Genomic DNA, 20,105 nt, shown 5'->3' with positions numbered 1-20,105 from the left:
GTGTGTGAGTGTTACGTTGTCTCTCTGCTTTTCCCCCATTTTATTTCAAAATGGATCCTTTTTCCAAACATGGAGAGTCATTATCTTAAAAGAGTTTTTCGAAAACAATCTTATGGGGAAAAGACCGAAGTAATTCAAAATGGCAGACCAACGCTGGAACTTAAAGTACCTCAACGGCGCAAGGGAACAAAAAGTAATTGGGACATTTAAAACTGCTTGATACAACAGGAAATAGTTCAACAAATAGACTGTTTTGTTTCCATGCCTGTTATTTTCTGTATCTGGTGGAACTGCTACAATTAATTTTTAACAATTCCTGCTACAACAGGTTCTGTTGAAAGATCATTTTCAGCTTTGAAAAGAATTAAATGTTTCCCCAGGAATAGAATGTCCAATGGAAGGCGTTTCACTTGCTTTCATTTCTATTGAAAAGGAAAGATTACATAGAAACATAGAAACTAGGTGCAGGAGTAGGCCATTCGGCCCTTCGAGCCTGCACCGCCATTCAATATGATCATGGCTGATCATCCAACTCAGTATCCCGTACCTGCCTTCTCTCCATATCCTCTGATCCCCTTAGCCACAAGGGCCACATCTAACTCCCTCTTAAATATAGCCAATGAACTGGCCTCGACTACCCTCTGTGGCAGAGAGTTCCAGAGATTCACCACTCTCTGTGTGAAAAAAGTTCTTCTCATCTCGGTTTTAAAGGATTTCCCCCTTATCCTTAAGCTGTGACCCCTTGTCCTGGACTTCCCCAACATCGGGAGCAATCTTCCTGCATCTAGTCTGTCCAACCCCTTAAGAATTTTGTAAGTTTCTATAAGATCCCCTCTCAATCTCCTAAATTCTAGAGAGTATAAACCAAGTCTATCCAGTCTTTCTTCATAAGACAGTCCTGACATCCCAGGAATCAGTCTGGTGAACCTTCTCTGCACTCCCTCTATGGCAATAATGTCTTTCCTCGGATTTGGAGACCAAAACTGTACGCAATACTCCAGGTATGGTCTCACCAAGACCCTGTACAACTGCAGTAGAACCTCCCTGCTCCTACACTCAAATTCACTCAGTGGAGCAAAATCCCACTGCTAATTTCTATGAAAAAGTTACGGATATTTTTTGCTGCAAAGAAAGAGAGAAGAATGGAGTTCGTGCACAAATAATGTGGTATGTAAATTTATTTTAAAAATATTTTCTTAAGAGATAAGGCTTTTGAAGACAAATTACTTTATAAACGTCGACCGACTGGAATGGGTGACGTTTCAGGTCGAGACCCTTCTTCAGTTCCTTCCTACACAAGTAATAAAGATGTTTCCCACTAGTTTAGTTTAGTTTCAGGGATACAGAGCGGAGACAGGCCCTTCGGCCCACCGTGTCCGTGCTGACCAGCGATCCCCATACATTAACACTACCCTACACACACTAGGGACTTTAGGACAGCACGGTGGCGCAGCGGTAGAGATACTATCTTACCAACTACGGGCGCTGTCTGTACGGAGTTTGCACGTTCTCCCCGTGACCTGCGTGGGTTTTCTCTGAGATCTTCGGTTTCCTCCCACACTCCAAAGACGTGCAGGTTTGTAGGTAAACTGGCTTGGTATAAATGTAAAATTGTCCCTTGTGTGTGTAGGATAGCGTTAACGTGCGGGGATCGCTGGTCGGCGCGGACTCGGTGGGCCAAAGGGTCTGTTTCCGCGCTGTATCTCTAAACTCAACTAAACTAAAAATGTACAACTTTACACAGACAATAAACTTACAATCCTTGTCATCTTTGATGTAATCACGCAACACATCTTTGGTCGGTCTCATTTTAATCGCAAACCGCACTCTTTAAGTGGCGTTGAGGGCAAGTGACATAAATATGGTTCATGAGGCAAGGATGTCTAATTGTCCTCCAGCAGTGAGAAAGACCCATCACTTTCCCACTTGGCTGACAAGCTCATTAACGCAACAACACAACAAATAAATGTACCATAATTCATAATGCAATCAACTATCAGCAATACCAGGATAAAGTTCGGCATGTCCCCGACAACTCTCCCCAACTTCTACAGATGCGCCGCGGAAAGCATTTTATCGGGATGCATCACAGCACGGTTTGGGAACAGCTCCATCCAAGACCGCGAGAAATCGCAGAGAATTGTGGACGCAGCCCAGACCATCACACACAAACTAACCTCCCTTCCTTCCATCGACTCCATCTACACCTCACGCTGCCTCGGCAAGGCCAGCAGCATCATCAAGGACCAGTCTCACCCCCGGTCACTCCCTCTTCTCCCCTCGGGTAAGAGGTACAGAAGTGTGAAAACGAACGCACACACACCTCCAGATTCAGGGACAGTTTCTTCACAGCTGTTATCAGGCATCTGAATCATCCTACCACAACCAGAGAGCAGTCCTGAACTACTATCTACCTCATTGGTGACCCTTGGGCTATCTTTGATCGGACATTACTGGCTTTACCTTGCACTAAACGTTATTCCCTTATCATGTATCTATACACTGTAAACGGATCAATTGTAATCATGCATAGTCTTTCCGCTGACTGGTTAGCACGCAACAAAAAGCTTTTCACTGTACCTCGGTATACATCACAATAAACTAAACTCATAACCAGCCGATAATAATGCACGCCCAGGTTCTTAGTGCAAACTAAGCCAAGTCCATGGTGGCTTGGGGCTGAGGTAGGGTTGTGGTTAGTGTTGTGCAGGGTGGTTGAAGAGACTGGTAGTTGATGGTAGAAAGCTTAGTTTAGCTCAGAGGTACAACGCAGAAACAGGCCCTTCGGCCCACCGAGTCCGTGCCGACCAGCGATCACCCCACACACTAACACTATCCTACACACACTAGGGACAATTTACAATTTCACCGAAGCCAATTAACCTACAAACCTGTACATTTTGGAGTGTGGGAGGAAACCGGAGCACCCGGAGAAAACACACGCAGGTCACGGGGAGAACGTGCAAACTCCGTACAGACAGCACCCGTAGTCAGCAGCAACTCTACCGCTGCGCCACCGTGCCGGCCAACTGTGGAGGGAAATGGACAGACAGGGTTGGGATCCTTCTTCAGACTGAAGACAGAAGATATTACATGTCGGGACACTTCTTCAGACGGATAAATGAGAAAGGGCCCAGCAAGAGATCAAATGAGCTGTTCGCCTTTCCCTTTTACAGAAGTTTTCATTTAATGAAATGATCCGTCAAGCCCAGTTCGACAAGTGATTCTTCCCCTGGGCCGAGGTCCGTGTAGTTCTGCGGCTGATTAAGTGCCAAGTTAATAGAGTCAGCTTGTTACCCCCGAGGTTCCATCTCGCCCCATCAAAATTAACGCATCTTGTCAACATCAAACAGGGGGGAAGAAGGATGGATTTACTGATCAAGGCCTTCCAACAAGAAGGCCAGGAAGTAATAGCCACAGTCCCATGACTTTGCAGGAAGTTTGCTGATTGCAAATAAGGAACCCCTGGCCTGTTATTTCCCAATCAACACCCCCAGAGTGTGGCATCTCTCAATGGGACAGCTTGATTGGATGGCCTTGTTGTCTTTCTCTTGACTTCCATTTCTATCACTCCGAGAAATGCACTGCAGTTCAGAAGTTCAGAAGTTCTAAGAGCAGAATGAGGCCACTCAGCCCATCAAGTCTACTCCACCATTCAAACGTGGCTGATCTACCTCTCTCTCTCTCTCAACCCCATTCTCCCCGTAAACCCTGACACCCGTACTAATCAAGAATCTGCCAATCTCCGCCTTAAAAATAACCATTGACTTGGCCTCCACAGCCATCTGTTGCAATGAATGCCACAGATTCACCATACTCTGACTCAAGAAATTCCTCCTCATCTCCTATCTATATAAAGTTTCCAAGATTATCTAAAGGTACATCCTTTTATTCTGAGGCTGTGCCCTCTGGTTCCAAACTCTGCCACTAGAGTCATAGAGTTCTACAGCGTGAAAACAGGCCGGCACAACTTGCCCACACCGACCAACAGGGTGCTGGAGTAACTCAGCGGGTCAGGCAGCATCTCTGGAGAACATGGATAGGTGACGTTTCACAGAGTGCTGGAGTAACTCAGCGGGTCAGGCAGCATCTGTGGAGAACATGGATAGGTGACGTTTCATAGAGTGCTGGAGTAACTCAGCGGGTCAGGCAGCATCTCTGGAGAACATGGATCGATCGAGTTTTAGATCAAGAACCTTCTTCTGACCAAATATGCCAATGCTGTCTGATACATAAAGAAAAATTGAGTTGAATGAGTTATTATTTTAGCATTGTTTTGGTGATGTAATACATAGTGTTCATAAGATCATAAGTGATAGGAGCAGAATTAGGCCATTCGGCCCATCAAGTCTACTCCGCCATTCAGTCATGGCTGATCTATCTCTCCCTCCTAACCCCATTCTCCTGCCTTCTCTCCATAACCCCTGACACCCGCGTACTAATCAAAGTATAAAGTAGAATTAGTTTGAAAGAACTGACAGTATCTTGGGTGGATCAGGTGATAATGGATATCCAGACCCGAGTATCTGTGTTATTGGAGCAAAACACAGAGTGCTGGAAGAACTCAGCGGGTCAGGCAGCATCTGTTTAGGGAACAGATTAGGGAGTTTAGCGCAGTGGGGTGGCATGGTGATGCAGCAGTGGAATTGCTACCTTTCAGCGCCAGAGACCCACGTTTGATCCTGACTAAAGGTGCTGTCTGTGTGGAGTTTACACGTTCTCCCCGTGACCTGCATGGGTTTTCTCCGGGCACTCCGGTTTCCTCCCACACTCCAAAGGCGTGCAGGTTTGTAGGTTAATTGGCTTCTGGAAAATTGTCCCGAATGTGGATTGTGGATGTATGGAACAAGCTGCCAGAGGAGGCAGGGACTATCCAGACGTTTAAGAAACAGTTAGACAGGTACATGGATAGGACAGGTTTGGAGCGATATGGACCAAACGTGGGCAGGTGGGACTAGTGTAGCTGGGACATTGTTGGGCAAGTTGGGCCTGATTCCACACTGTATCACTCTATGTGTGGGATAGAACTAGTGTATGGGTGATTGTTGGTCGATGTCGACACAGCGGGATGAAGGGCCTGTTTCCGTGCTGTATTTAAGCTAATCTGGACCCGAGTGCCCATGTTATATGAGCAAAACACAAAGTGCTGGATGACGTCAATATGTCAGGCAGCATCTATAGAGGCAATGGCAATGGTGATGTTTTGGGTCTGTCCATTCTCACCACAGATGCTGCCTGACCCGTGGCACTTTGTGTTTTTGCTCATGATTTCACTCGTCTGTGGTCCCCTGCGTTTCCATGGCAACCGAAGACTCGGACAAAGAGGCAGACGTGATCGAACTTCTCGGAAGAAGGCAGGACGGTAAGGGGCGGTGATGTTTGCACGGAGGGGGGGGGATTCATGACTTGAGGGTCTAGGAGGCAGCCGAGCGATCGGAATTGGGGGGGGGGGGGGGGGGGGGGTGGGGAGAGACACGGATGCGTTGTAGGCCTGTAGTGCGGCCAGGCGGAGCAAGGTATTCTTAAATCATCGACACACAGAACTAATGCAGGTGACCAAGCACAGAGGTCAGGGTGAAAGTGATTTAGACACAGGCAACACAATTGTGGATGGCGTGCAAGTTGATGAATGGTAGATGTCGGACTGGCCAAGAAACCGTTGGGTCTCAAGTAAAGACGAGCGGAACGAGGGTTTTCAGTAGCAAGGCCGGAGAGGGAACTCTTATACAGAGGCACAACGTTACTGTGTAGGAAGGAACTGCAGATGCTGGTTTAAACCGAAGATAGACACAAAGTGCTGGAGTAACTCAGCGGGCAGGCAACATCTCTGGGGTATCGACCCGAAAGGTCACAAAAAACGTTCCTTCTCTCCAGAAATGCTGCCTGACCTGCTCCATCTTAAGCATAAAGTTACTGTTCATTGTTAACAATGAATTCAGTGGCAAGCCTGCTCACTCATTAACACAAAGTAAAACACAAAGTTCTGGAAGACCTCAATGGGTCAGGCAGCATCTGTGGACAGAGGATTCAAGAACATAGGGCGCAGAGAAGAACTGCATGTAGCACACAATCCAGCATTATTGCCACCTCCAACGGGATCTTACAAAATTCTTAAGGGGTTGGACAGGCTAGATGCAGGAGGATTGTTCCCGATGTTGGGGAAGTCCAGGACAAGGGGTCACAGCTTAAGGATAAGGGGGAAATCCTTTAGAACATTTTTCACACAGAGAGTGGTGAATCTCTGGAACTCTCTGCCACAGAGGGTAGTTGAGGCCACAGTTCATTGGCTATATTTAAGAGGGAGTTGGATGTGGCCCTTGTGGCTAGGGGGGATCAGGGGGTACGGAGAGAAGGCAGGTACGGGATACTGAGTTGGATGATCAGCCATGATCATATTGAATGGCGAATGGTGCAGGCTCGAAGGGCCGAATGGCCTACTCCTGCACCTCTTTTCTATGTTTCTATGATCCCCCCCCACCCCCCGAGTTGCCCTCTTTAGCCGAAGGGCAGAGTGGAAGTGAAAGAGACATCAACAAGTTTAAAACTGTGAAGAATAGTAACCTGCAGACACTTCCAAAACAAAACCTGACCATATCCGAAGATAGACACAAAGTGCTGGAGTAACTCAGCGGGACAGGCAGCATCTCTGGAGAGAAGGAATGGTGTGACTGATGTCCGAAGAAGGCCTTCTCTCCAGAGATGCTGCCTGCCCCGCTGAGCTACTCCAGCGTTTTGTGTCTATCTTCGGTTTAAACCAGCGTCTGCAGTTCCTCCCTGAACATTGACATTTCCAACCTGGTGTAGATTTGAAACTGCAGTCGGAGTTGTGAGTGTGTTACTCATTACCCCAGGACCCATCTCCTGGGCAGAGAGGGCAAAGCGGAACGAGAGCGGCAAAGTTGCTGATCCTGATCAGTGTGGTGACCCCTGAAGGCTGTGTGGTGTCAGGCAGGGGCCAGCTCGAGCCTAGCAGCATTGCTTGCTCACAGCCACTGCTGGACACAGAGGGAAGAGTGCTGGGTCATTTGCCATGCAGCGGAGAGAGGCCAGAACAAAAAAATACATCACAAAAGCACAAGCAGAAACCAGTAGCCAACCCCAGTAAAAAAAAAAGACACAAATTGCTGGAGTAACTCAACGGGACAGGTCATAAGGGATAGGAGAAGAATTAGGCCATTCAGCCCATCGAGTCTACTCCGCCATTCAATCATGGCTGATCTATTTCTAGGAGAGATCCCTAACCCATTCTCCTGCCTTCTCCCCATAACCCCTGACACCCGTACTAATCAAGAATCTATCTATCTATAACCATATAACCATATAACAATTACAGCACGGAAACAGGCCATCTCGACCCTTCTAGTCCGTGCCGAACACATAATCTCCCCTAGTCCCATATACCTGCGCTCAGACCATAACCCTCCATTCCTTTCCCATCCATATAACTATCCAATTTATTTTTAAATGATAAAAACGAACCTGCCTCCACCACCTTAACTGGAAGCTCATTCCACACAGCTACCACTCTCTGAGTAAAGAAGTCCCCCTCATGTTACCCCTAAACTTCAGTCCCTTAATTCTCAAGTCATGTCCCCTTGATCTATCTATCTATCTATCTATCTATCTATCTTTCAGTCTGAAGAAGGGTTTCGGCCCGAAACGTTGCCTATTTCCTTCACTCCATAGATGCTGCTGCACCCGCTGAGTTTCTCCAGCACTTTTGTCTACCATCTATCTATCTCTGCTTTAAAATCCTTGGCCTCCACAGCCGCCTGTGGCAAAGAATGCCACAGATTCACCACCCTCTGACTCAAGAATGACAGGCAGCATCTCTGGATAGAAGGAACGGGTGACGTTTCGGGTCGAGACCCTACTTCATGCTGAATCAGGGGAGAGGCAGACACGGAGATAAGGAAGAGTAAGGTGTGAAAACCAGACAAAGGGGGTGGAGTTCAAGGAACATGCAGAATAGGTCATTGTTAGCTGGGAGAAGGTGACCACAAAGCAAACAGAGATAAAATGTAAACGAGGACAGTCAGACTAGTCGGAGAACTGCGAAGGGGGGGGGGGGGGGAGATGGAGAGAGAGGGAAGGCAAGGGTTACATCTCTGGAGAAACATTTCTAGATAATATTTCCGGTCTGAAGAAGGGGTCCCGACCCAAAACGTCACCTGAGGAAATTCACAACTCTCTCTAAACTTGCCAGTTTGCCAAAACGCTGACTGTTCTTTCCCAACCCTTCCATGATATAGCCGAGTGGAAGACACGTTCGTTCCCCCGCACCCCACAATCAGTCTGGAGAAGGGTCCCGACCCGAAATGTCACCTATCCATGTTCCCCACAGATGCTGCCTGACCCGCTGAGTTACTCCAGCACTCTGTGAAACATCACCTATCCATGTTCTCCACAGATGCTGCCTGACCCGCTGAGTTACTCCAGCACTCTGTGAAACATCACCTATCCATGTTCTTCAAAAACAATTCCCTTTCCAACTAACTACTGGGAAAACCCAATTCACCAGCGAGTTGACAATGTATTAGAACTAATGACCGCTTGAAACAACGCCTTCAGTGGTGAAAGTTCTCCCACTGACTGCACCACACTAACGGGGTGAAAGATTCCCCGAAACATGTCACACTTGTTACAACATCTCCACACGCACTGCCCCGGATTAATATACAGAATGCAAAAATTAAAACAAAACAAACTTGACCCCACCAGCATTACTTTTTTTTTTAAAGTTGCAATAATTTTACATGCAAAATAGAGCAGAGTGTTTTTAAGTCTTTCCAAATTTTTCAGCCTGAAATTCTGTAATTCGTTATTTTAATAAAATCTTATCGCCACGTTTAATTCTGTCCCGACCATTGCCGCTACTAATACAAAGAGTGTCGCAATTTTATCCAGAGACGAACAAGGGCGAGAATAGTTTATGCATTTACAACTCTTCCTGTTTACCCCAGTACCTGAGTCTTCAAAAGTTCTTCCTTGACATCATTCCCATCATTCCAGCCTGGCGATGAAATCAAACTCCTGGGAGTAAGTGGGAAGCTTCTTTTCCTGAAGTCATTCCAAGTTTGGGATTGAGTTGGACTCCTGCCCACAATGGGGAAAACAAAAGATCCAAACTCTCACTCAGTCACAAGCAAGGCGTAGAATCAATCAGTGGCGTGCTGGATTGGGAGCAGTCTCTTGAGCAGAGTGTGTTGTGTGGGCCAACATACACTCTCTTAAAGGGGCAGGACCAGTACAAGGGAACTTCGCCTCATTTGAGGTGGAGCGCAGACAAATGATAGGAAGGAAACGAGGAGCCATATTCTTAGATGTTGGATGTTTCAGAGCTGATTGGCAATTTGCATCTGCAGAAGTTAATTAATGTTAAGCACATGGGTAATGTTTATAGTGCTGCTGGAATCTGTAAAGGAAATCAGGAACTGCTTGGAGATTTATTAAAAAGCATTTAATGTCACCTCTTTACTGTTCTGTCCAGGGTGATGTCTTCTGTCATTCCCTCGTTTGGGGTTCTCGGGATTCACTGCAATTAGTGCCAGTGCAAGGAGCTGTGAGCACCAGGCTACACACAGCTTGATGCTTGCAACCGGCCTCGTAAATAAGGGGCAGCACCATTAGCCACAGGATGTCCCCTCATAGGAGTCTGTGGAATTTCAGAAAATATTCAACCAGTCATGGTGACCTCATTATCCGGGAGCTAGTGAGTTATGTGGGTCAGGTCACAAATGGAACCTCTCTGCACCCTCTGGACTCCATTAGGATATATTTCACTCTCCTCACTCCCCCCAATTTGAAAACCGTTTGCACGAAACATTCTGTTTCCTGCGATCCACCAGCCTCTGGCGATAATTAGATAGATGAAGGAAGATTTCACTTTGGGCTTTAGATGTGCAGCGCGGAAACAGGCCCTTAAGCCCACCTGGTCCGCACCGACCAGCGATCCCACCCCCGTACACTAACACTATCCTGCACACACTAGAAACATAGAAACATAGACAATAGGTGCAGGAGTAGAGGCCATTCGGCCCTTCGAGCCTGCACCGCCATTCAATATGATCATGGCTGATCATCCAACTCAGTATCCCGTACCTGCCTTCTCTCCATACCCCCTGATCCCTTTAGCCACAAGGGCCACATCTAACTCCCTCTTAAATATAGCCAATGAACTGTGTGGCCTCAACTACCTTCTGTGGTAGAGAATTCCACAGATTCACCACTCTGTGTGTGTGAAAAATGTTTTTCTCTTCAATTTACAATTTCACAGAAGCCAATTAACCTACAAACCTGCACGGCTTTGGAGTGTGGGAGGAAACCGGAGTGCCCGCAGGCTTGTAAGGCAGAAACTCCACCGCTGCGCCCGTCTCAACCATCTTGTTCCCCGTACTGCGTGCATTCAAGTTCGGTGGACGCAGCCCAGACCATCACACACACACAAACCAACCTCCCTTCCTTCCATCAACTCCATCTACACCTCACGCTGCCTCGGCAAGGCCAGCAGCATCATCAAGGACCAGTCTCACCCCCGGTCACTCCCTCTCCCCCCCTCTCTCATCGGGCAAGAGGTACAGAAGTGTGAAAACAAACGCACACACCTCCAGATTCAGGGACAGTTTCTTCCCGGCTGTTATCAGGCAACTGAACCATCCTACCACAACCAGAGAGCAGTCCTGAACTACTATCTACCTGATTGTGGAGACTCTCGGACTATCTTTGATTGGACTTTACTGGGCTTTACCTTGCACTAAACGTTATTCCCTTTATCCTGTATCTGTACACTGTAAATGGCTCGATTGTAATCATGTATTGTCTTTCCGCTGACTGGTTAGCACGCAACAAAAGCTTTTCACTGTACCTCAGTACACGTTTTTTTGCAGATTTTGCTGATTCCAACCCCCCAGTAGTGCTTGGAAAGAATAGGGTGAATGTACTGTCTTTTACCCAGTACGAATGTCGATGAGGCTGCGTTTTGCAGTATTGTGGTCAGTTTTGGAAGACAGATGCCATTAATCTGCAAATAAATCCCTGGTAGTGAAGATGTACGGGAATGTTACCAGGACTTGTGTGCCTGAGCTTTAGGGAGAGGTTGGGTCAGCTCGGACTCTATTCCTTGGAGCACAGGAGGCTGAGGTATGACTTATAGAGGTGTATACGATCATGAGGGGACAGATAGGGTGAATATACAGCATCTTTTTCCAAGAGTAGGGGAATCAATAATTGGAGGGCATGGGTTTAAGGTGAGAGGGGCAACTAGGAGTCTGAGGGGCAACTTTTCTACAGAGAAGGGGATGAGTGTATGGAACGAGCTGCCGGAGGAGGTAGTTGAGGCTGATACGATAACAACGTCTAAAAGACAGTTGGACAGGTACATGGATAGGACAGGTTTGGAGGGATATGGGCCAAACGCAGGCAGGTGGGACTAGCGTAGATGGGGCAACTTGGTCGGCATGGGCAAGTTGGGCCGAAGGGCCTGTTTCCATGCTGTATCACTCTATGACTCTATGAATACCATTTCAGTTCTGCCTTTACCAATATTTCAGAGAATTAGTGCAGCACCGTGGCTCAGCGGGAGAGTTGCTGCCTCACAGCGCCAGAGACCCGGGTTCCATCTGGGACGACAGATGGCACAATGGGCTAAGTGTTCGGCTGGCGACCGGAAGGTGGCCGGTTCGAATCCCGCTTGGAGTGCATACTGTCGTTGTGTCCTTGGGCAAGACACTTCACCCACCTTTGCCTGTGTGTGAATGTGTGTGAATGTGTGTGAGTGATTGGTGGTGGTCGGAGGGGCCGTAGGCGCAGATTGGCAGCCACGCTTCCGTCAGTCTGCCCCAGGGCAGCTGTGGCTACAGAAGTAGCTTACCACCACCGAGTGTGACTGAGGAGTGAATGAATAATGCGATGTAAAGCGCCTTGAGTATTAGAAAGGCGCTATATAAATCCCAACCATTATTATTATTATTACGGATGCTGTCTGTACGGAGTTTGCACGTTCTCCCCGTGACATGCGTGAGTTTTCTCCGGGCGCTCCGGTTTCCTCCCACAGTCCAAAGACGTGCGGGTTTGCAGGTTAATTGGCTTGGTAAAATTGTAATTTGTCCCTCTAGTGTGAGTGTGTGTGTAGGATAGTGTTAGTGTGCGGGGATCGCTGGCCGGCACGGACTCGGTGGGCCGAAGGGCCTGTTTCCGCGCTGTACCTGTAAAACTAAACTAAACTAATTAATGACGTGCTCTTGGACTTAATTCATGTGCTAGTGACAACTCAGGCCTGTGTCTCTCATTTGATCTTTCTTGTTCAAATGCTCGGTAGGTACAGAAACCTGCTCTTAATTGACATAAAATGTACATTGTTGATTGCTACAGGCCATGTTCCCAAGCCGTCTACAAATTTAAGATTATTCCATTAATAACCCCCTGGTCAAGCACTTAACACAGGTCACAGACCTTGTGGGAAGAATGAATCTTTGAAGCAACTGCAAATAAAAACTCCCATTAATTGCTCGACATCCTCTCATGCTCACACCCTTTGGAGTTTATTGCTCTCTTTGCATTTTCAATGTCTCCAATGCTTTTGTCTTCAAATCCATTCTGGTAAATCATCCCTAGTATTTATCAACCTTTGATGAAATGTCCTACCTGACTCGTCAGTTTTCAGTTTATTTTCCCCCTATTTCATGGAGTAGAATGTTCCAGGACTATTCCTTCTCTCCAGAGATGCCGCCCGTCCTGCTGAGTTACTCCAGCATTTTGTGTCGACCTTCGATTTTAAACCAGCATCTGCAGTTCCTTCCTACACACTCACCATCCTCTCCATCGACTCCATCTACACCTCACGCTGCCTCGGCAAGGCCAGCAGCATCATCAAGGACCAGTCTCACCCCCCCGGTCACTCCCTCTTCTCCCCTCTCCCATCGGGCAAGAGGGACAGAAGTGTGAAAACAAACACACACCTCCAGATTCAGGGACAGTTTCTTCCCAGCTGCTATCAGGCAACTGAACCATCCTACCACAACCAGAGAGCGGTCCTGAACTACTATCTACCTCATTGGAGACCCTTGGACTATCCTTGATCGGACTATGCTAGCTTTACCTTGCACTAAACGTTATTCCCTTATCCTGTATCTGTACACTGTAAATGGATCGATTGTAATCATGTATTGTCTTTCTGCTGACTGGTTAGCACGCAACAAAAAGCTTTTCACTGTACCTCAGTGAGTCTGGTCTTTGATGATGCTGCTGTCCTTGCCGAGGCAGCGTGAGGTGTAGATGGAGTCGATGGAAGGAAGGGAGGTTGGTTTGTGTGTGTGCATCTATTGATCGATGTTAGCAATGTAAGTGACTACATTCTTGCCGTTGATTAAGTGGGCCTACAGGCTGCAGTAGGATCCTGGGCTTCCCGACGACTATGATGTTATACTTGATGCAACCAGCACCACTCAGAGTTATACTGCTCTAGAGTAAGGACAGAACAGGCTATAAGAATGCCCATGAAGCCTCAGTAACTAGGCCGAGCCTCTTAGACAAAGGCTTTGTTGATTTGTAGCTCCAGCAGTGCGTTGAGGATTATTTCGTGGCTTGAGTGGAAGATCTGGAGAACGCGGTAGAGTTGTTGCCTCACAGCGCCAGAGACCCGGGTTCCATCCTGACCTCGGGCGCTGTCTGTGCAGAGTTTGCACGTTCTCCCCGTGACCCGCGTGGGTTTTCTACGGGATCTCCGGTTTCCTCCCACACTCCAAAGACGTGCAGGTTTGTCGGTTAATTGGCTTCGGTGTAAATGTAAATCCCGGTGTGCGTGGGATAGTGTTAGTGTGCAGGGGATCGACCTGGCCACTGATGGGAGGCTCCTGTCCCATTGCAACAACAGCTCATCCCACTAACCACTGCCTTGTGGGCAATCTGTAGCTGTTTAGCACCTCATTATGGAACATCCTGGTGAAGTCAATGTCAAGTGCTTTCTATCTGATGCCAGGGCTGATTATGATGACAAATGATGCTCTGCTTCTCCACCAAATTACTACTTTCCTCATTTTGGAGAAATGACCTCACATTGAAAGTTAGGTAATACAGGTAAAAGGATGATCTGGCGTGGGGGGATTGCTGTTGGGGGGGGGGGGGGAGTGGTGGGGTGGGGTGGGGGTAGAAAACAAAGGAGGACCCCCCCCCCGCGGGATACCGGGTACTTTGTAACTTTCTCAGCACCCTTTACATGGTGACTATTTGTATACCTTGGGTTAGGGTTAGGCAAGTAACGAATTTCACTGTGCCTAATAACAGCCTTGGAATTAGATAGAAAACACTATCAAGTCTAGGGAAGAGCGAGGTACCGGAGGCTCCTTCATCTGTCGACCACCCTTCCCTTTCCCTGAAGGGAACGTCTCCTGTGTGTTCCTCTCTGGAGATGTAACGGGATTGCTGAGCTCCTCATGCCAAGCCCCTCTTGGCCTGGCCAAGGTGCATTGAAAGCCACACAGCTTGTGAATATTCATACTGATGGAAAATTAAGCATAGGTCTGAGCTTATAGAGAGAGATTGAGCAGGCTGGGACTCTACTCCTTGGAGCGCAGGAGGATGAGGGGCGATCCTATAGAGGTGTATAAATTCATGAGAAGCATCTGTGGAGAACATGGATAGGTGACGTTTCACAGAGTGCTGGAGTAACTCAGCGGGTCAGGCAGCATCTGTGGAGAACATGGATAGGTGACGTTTCACAGGGTGCTGGAGTAACTCAGCGGGTCAGGCAGCATCTGTGGAGAACATGGATAGGTGACGTTTCACAGAGTGCTGGAGTAACTCAGCGGGTCAGGCAGCATCTGTGGAGAACATGGATAGGTGACGTTTCACAGAGTGCTGGAGTAACTCAGCGGGTCAGGCAGCATCTGTGGAGAACATGGATAGGTGACGTTTCACAGAGTGCTGGAGTAACTCAGCGGGTCAGGCAGCATCTGTGGAGAACATGGATAGGTGACGTTTCACAGAGTGCTGGAGTAACTCAGCGGGTCAGGCAGCATCTGTGGAGAACATGGATAGGTGACGTTTCACAGAGTGCTGGAGTAACTCAGCGGGTCAGGCAGCATCTCTGGAGAACATGGATAGGTGACGTTTCGGGTCGAGACCCTTCTAATGTAATTCGGTTGCCTTCAGTATAATTTGACAATGACTTCTTCGATCGCTTCTACCACAAGACATGATGCAATGATGCTCTCTGGCAATATCTTGCACTGTATTTCCGGCAGGATTAGTTGCTGGATAAGGTAACGCTCTAATTTGTAAACATGAAAAGCAAGCTTATTGATGAAAAGCACTCTTGGATAATATAAAAGGCTGTTTTCTCCTCTCCATGTGAAACGAAAGTTTGCTTGACAAGGCAACAGCAATAAAGGCAAGCGACCTCTTCTGCGTGACACTTTGCCAAGGAGTGACTTACAGCTTAAAAGGTTTGAATCCTTTTGAAGACAGAAAGGTAGAAGAGTTGTCCTCGGAATAGTTACCATCTGGCTTCGATGCGGGAAATGGAGATTTGGAGAGTTTTGGCCTTTTGGATTTCACCTCTTAGTGCACTGAGCATGGACTGCATATATCATTAGTTGTCGATAGTAAAATTGGACAAAGTGGTATTCGAAACAGAATTGTGCAAGCGAACCGCACCTGTGTTATTCCCAACGGAACGTTATCCGGTTTAGCACAGGTGCAAGAATGTCGCCCACCAACAGTCAGAACCTTTTTCCAAGAGTGGAAATGTCCAACACTAGAGGGCATAGCTATAAGGTGAGAGGGGAGAAAGTGTGGGGCAGGTTATCTTTACACAGAGGTAGACAAAAATGCTGGAGAAACTCAGCGGGTGCAGCAGCATCTATGGAGCGATGTACGGTGGGGGGGGGGGGGGATGGGGAGAAGAAAGGAATAAGGAAGAGGAGGAGCCCAAGGGCTGAGGGAGAGCTGAGAGGGGGAGGAGGCAGCAAAGGCTACCGGAAATTGGTGAATTCAATGTTCATGCCACTAGGGTGCAGACTGCCCAAGCGGAATATGAGGTGCTGCTCCTCCAATTTCCGGTGGGGCTCACCCTGGCCATGGAGGAGGCCCAGGACAGAGAGGTCAGATTGGGAATGGGAGGGGAAGTTGAATGGTGAGCCACCGGGAGATCAGGTTGGTTAATGCGGACCGAGCGGAGGTGTTTACCCAGAGTACAGGCGCTCCACGACGTTACCCAAATCAGATTTGATGCCAGCCAGAATCACCATCCCCATCTCCTGCCCAAAATATCCCACTGAGAGTGTTAACGGCTTCAACGGCAGCTGACACTTTCTGTGGCGCACATTCTTTTTATTTTTTTATTTTTTAATTTTTATTTTATTAGAAGTAAGTACAATAATATGATACCGTAGATACCTAGTATATATAGACATGTTACATTTCATGTACAGCTCCTTCTTCTTCTTATTTTTTTAACAGTAAAAAGGGGACAGATATAGAATAGAAAATAAATCCAACTCAGTATCCCATCCCTGCCTTCTCTCCATACCCCCTGATCCCTTTAGCCACAAGGGCCACATCTAACTCCCTCTTAAATATGGCCAATGAACTGTGTGGCCTCGACTACCTTCTGTGGCAGAGAATTCCACAGATTCACCACTCTCTGTGTAAAAAATGATTTCTCATCCCGTCTCGTCTCATCTCATCTCATTTCTACGTTTGTGTTGCAACATATGCTTGTAAGAAGTCGACAAATGGAGACCAAATCCTTAAGAATTGGTCTACTTTGTCTGTTAGGTGGAATTGCATTTCTTCAAGATGTAGGGTTTCCGACATGTTTGGTAGCCACATTTTAAGCGTTGGCATCCATGTATTTTTCCAAAATGTAAGTATAAGTTTTTTGGCCGTTATTAAACCGCTCATTCTTCTGGGTAAGCGCCACCGTTGCCGGCTTGTATCTGATGTAAACCTGAGTGAGCGTACAGTGCTGTGGGGAACCACAAACTGCCTCGGTTGCACCAGGGGCTGAGAACAGATTTCTTGACGTAAATCGCCTCTTGCATAAATCGGGGAGTGTCTGTAATGGGTGCCTGGAACGTGGTGGTGGTGGTGGTGGAGGCAGATACGATAGTGGCATTTACGAGGCTTTTAGACAGGCACTGGGACTTGTAGGGCCGAGATGGCCTGTTTCCGTGCTGTAATTGTTATATGGTTATATGGTTATATGGTTATATGGTTATATATGGGACGACAGATGGCACAATGGGCTAAGTGTTCGGCTGGCAACCGGAAGGTAGCCGGTTCGAATCCCGCTTGGAGTGCATACTGTCGTTGTGTCCTTGGGCAAGACACTTCACCCACCTTTGCCTGTGTGTGAATGTGTGTGAATGTGTGTGAGTGATTGGTGGTGGTCGGAGGGGCCGTAGGCGCAGATTGGCAGCCACGCTTCCGTCAGTCTGCCCCAGGGCAGCTGTGGCTACAGAAGTAGCTTACCACCACCGAGTGTGACTGAGGAGTGAATGAATAATGCGATGTAAAGCGCCTTGAGTATTAGAAAGGCGCTATATAAATCCCATCCATTATTATTATTATTATATGAATGGAGGGATATGGATCACGTGTAGGCGGAGGAGATAAGTTTAATTTGATATCACGGTCGGCACTGACATTGTGGGCCGAAGGGCCTGGTCCTTTGCTGTACTCTTCTTTGGTCTATGGTCTCGGCTCGAGACAACTGATTGTCCACCGATCAGCAAAAGTTGCGGCTCCCGTTCTCAAGGAAACGTGTGCGTGGGAACCAGCTTGCACAAGTTACAAGCCGAGTGCTTTCCTGCGTGTGTCCTGATGCCTGTGTTTTGACATATCTGGTCGGTGGAACACTCTGATAAACCCTTATTCCAAAGCACTTCAGCCAGAAATTGGATCCCCCTGCTTGTCAGGGTGCTGAGCTACATCGAGCCACTATTGCAGCAGAGTGCACCAGTGCTCGTTGATTGATACATCAAGCTGTCAGGATGAAATATGTTGTGGATCTGGCCATTTTAATCAGCACCTTTATCCTAGTGCCACTTCCCAGCCCTTTGGGCTCATTAGGGTCACTTATTCTGCAGAAGAGAGCTATATACTATAATCCTCGTTTGCAGAACCCTTACAATAAATGTATTTGTCTTTTAACAAGTAAAAAAATCCGCCGTCCTCAGCGTGGATTTCTCATGAAGATTTCATGTTTGTTTGTGAATCGTGAGATGTTCACTAATAATGCCCCTGTCCCACTTAGGAAACCTGAACGGAAACCTCTGGAGACTTTGCGCCCCACCCAAGGTTTCCGTGCGGTTCCCGGAGGTTGCAGGAGGTTGCCGGAGGTTGCAGGTAGTGGAAGCAGGTAGGGAGACTGACAAAAACCTCCGGGAACCGCACGGAAACCTTGGGTGGGGCGCAAAGTCTCCAGAGGTTTCCGTTCAGGTTTCCTAAGTGGGACAGGGGCATGAAAAAGGCCTGTGTTTCAAGACGGCACACGATGGCGCAGCGGGTAGAGCCACTGCCTCACAGCGCCAGGGTCCCGGGTTCGATCCTGACCTTGGGTGCTGTCTGTGTGTGTGTGGAGTTTTCACCTTTTCCCCGTGACCTGCGTGGGTTTCCTCCGGGTGTTCCGGATTCCTCCCACATCCCAAAGACGTGCGGGTGTGTGGGTTGATCTGCCCTCTGTAAATTGCTCCCCTAGTGTGTAGGGAGCGGATGAGAGAGTGGGATAACACAGAACTAGTGTGTGAACGGGTGATCGCTGGTCGGCACGGACTCGGTGGGCCGAAGGGCCCGTTTCCATGCTGTACCTCCAAAACTAAACTCAACTATCTAAGCGGATAAGAAGATCCAGGTTTTGTTCCCAGTCAGTGTAGCGTATTCTGAAGACAGACACAAAATGCTGGAGTAACTCAGCGGGTCAGACACCATCTCTGGAGAAAAACAATAGCAGGTGACTTTTCGGGTCAAGACCTTCCTCAGACCTGAGATGTCACCTATTCTGTGCAGTACTATAGGAGTACTTTCTTACCTCTCCCCTGACTCTCAGTCTGAAGAGGGGTCTCGACCCGAAACGTCACCCACTCCTTCTCTCCAGAGGTGCTGCCTGACCCGCTGAGTTACTCCAGCATTTTGTGTCTATCTTCGACGTAAACCAGCATCTGCAGTTCCTTCCTACACATCGAGTATCCTGGTTTCACTTGTGTCTGTTGAACCAGCGCACCTTGAAGAGTCTAGTGGAGCATGTTAACAAAGCAAAGACAGACTGATGCAGCTGGGAGACATAAAGAGGTAACACACTTGGTTTGATCTTTGCCAAGTAAATAGTTACTATCCCTGGTGTACCATTACAGTGGGATACTCTGCAGAAACAAGGACCTAGACATTTATTCAAACATTTGAAAATAAATGGGGCTGGGCTGTTGGGAATTAGTTTAACCCAGAGCAGAGTTCAGTGTACAAATCTGATGTCTTCATAATAATAATAATAATGGATGGGATTTATATAGCGCCTTTCTAATACTCAAGGCGCTTTACATCGCATTATTCATTCACTCCTCAGTCACACTCGGTGGTGGTAAGCTACTTCTGTAGCCACAGCTGCCCTGCGGCAGACTGACGGAAGCGTGGCTGCCAATCTGCGCCTACGGCCCCTCCGACCACCACCAATCACTCACACACATTCGCACACAGTGTGAATACATTTCGCCGTCCCAGCCACGCTTCAACCAACTAATCCATGTCTAACACTCAACATCCGAACAGCGGCACAGTAGCGCAGCGATAGAGCCGGGTTCTTTCCTCATCTCGGGTGCTGCCTGTGTGGAGTTTGCACGTTCTCCCCGTGACCGCGTGTGTTTCCTCCGGGTGCTCCGGTTTCCTCCCACATCCCAAAGACGTGCGGGTTTGCAGGTTATTCGGCCCACGGTAAATTGCCCCCCTAGTGTGTAGGGAGTGGATGAGAGAGTGGGATACCGGAGCTAGGGTGAACTACTAGTGTGGTCAGCGTGGACTCGGTGGGCCCAGGGTCCTGCCGAAGGGCCTGTTTCTCGAAACTAAACCAAATTAAATTAGAGGAGACCCAAGATACTGCAGATGCTGGAATATTG

This window comes from Amblyraja radiata, chromosome 46, assembly GCF_010909765.2.
Source record: "Amblyraja radiata isolate CabotCenter1 chromosome 46, sAmbRad1.1.pri, whole genome shotgun sequence".
In the NCBI taxonomy this organism is placed as follows: Eukaryota; Metazoa; Chordata; class Chondrichthyes; order Rajiformes; family Rajidae; genus Amblyraja; species Amblyraja radiata.
This window is presented reverse-complemented; position numbering follows the sequence as displayed.